The following is a 1,536-nucleotide window of genomic DNA, read 5'->3' on the forward strand; positions in this document are numbered from 1 at the left end:
GTGCTGCAAGCACTGGTTAGCAACTGGAGAAGGAAAATAAAGGAATAAAACTAGGAAAAGAATACACCAAATCATATCGTTTTGCAGGTGATATGTGACACAAAACATATGCCAAAATTCCACTAGAACATTTCTAGAAATGATCAATACTTTGAACAAAGTAGTAGGATATAAAATCAACTAGCAAAAATCAGTAGCCTTTCTCTATACTAATAAGAAACACCACGAGAAAGATCATGGAAACACTCAAATTGACAACAGCTTTCAAAAAGGTCAGTTATCTATGAATAAACAAAAGACCTTAATGAAAACCTTAAATCTCTGAAGAAATTAAGGAAGACACTAGAGGATGGAAAGCCTTTCTGTAGTCACGGTTGGTAAAATTAATATTGTGAACATGGTCATTCCAGCAAAAGCAATGTACAGATTGAATGAAATTCCAATAAAAACATGACCATCATTAATAGAAATAGAAAAAAATCCTCAAACCACAAAAGACCCTAGGTAATAAAAGCAATCCTGAACAAAATGAACACTGCTGGAGGGATTCTCATTCCAGATCTCAAGTTATATTAGAGTGATAATTAAAAAAATCAAGACAGCAAATAAAAAAACAACAGCAGAAACCAAAAACAAAACAACATGACAGTGACATAGACATGTAGGTCAATGGAAAATATAGACGACCCAAATTGTAAGTGCACATAACTACCATTAATGGGATGCCAAAAACACCCAGTGGAGGAAAGACAGTATCTTCAGCAAATGGTGCTGGGAAAATCAGATGTCCACATGTAGAACAGTGAAGTTAAACCCTAGTGATTGCTCTGCATAAAATTAATTTCAAATGGATAAAAGACCTTAGTCTGAAACCTAAATGCCGAAACAGCTAGAAGAAAATGAAGTGGCACCCTACATGATATAGGTGTTAGGAAAGGACTTTCTGAATAGGACTCCATTTGCCCAGAAATAATTAAGGCCAGCAATTGACAAAAAAGTTTATGTGCAACAATGGAAACAGTCAATCAGTCATATGATGAGGAAGCCCACAGAATGGGAGAGAATCTTTGTTAGTTGTACATTTTATAGAGGATAAATATTCACAACACAAAAAACTGAAAACACAAAGAATCTAGAAAACAAATGACCCAATTGAAAATGGTCTATGTATCTGAAGAAAGGATTTTCAAAGAGAAATAAAAAGTTACAAAATATCTTTTAAGTGTTTCTCATCTTTAATGATTAAGAAAATACAAATCAAAATTACTTTGAGATTTCATCTTTAAATCATTCAGAATGGCTAAAATCAAGAAAGTAATTGATAAAACTGCTGCTGAAGATGTGGGAAAATGGGAACTCTCATTCACTATTGGTAGGATTACAAAGTGGTGCATCCATTATAGAAATCAGTGTGAAGAACGCTCAAAGAGCTAAAAAGTAAACCTACCATATGATCCAGCTGTCCCACTCCTTGGCATATGCCCAAAGGATTCTACATCCAACTCCACAAGTACTTGTTCAGCCATGTTCACTGCT

The 1,536-nt window shown here is 34.4% G+C and overlaps 1 pseudogene; it reads left to right on the plus strand.

Moving 5' to 3' along the window:
• The first annotated feature begins 1,296 nt into the window (after positions 1 to 1,296).
• LOC113455525 overlaps positions 1,297 to 1,536 on the plus strand; it is a 4,929-nt pseudogene continuing 4,689 nt past the window's right edge.

This window comes from Microtus ochrogaster, unplaced genomic scaffold, assembly GCF_000317375.1.
Source record: "Microtus ochrogaster isolate Prairie Vole_2 unplaced genomic scaffold, MicOch1.0 UNK57, whole genome shotgun sequence".
In the NCBI taxonomy this organism is placed as follows: Eukaryota; Metazoa; Chordata; class Mammalia; order Rodentia; family Cricetidae; genus Microtus; species Microtus ochrogaster.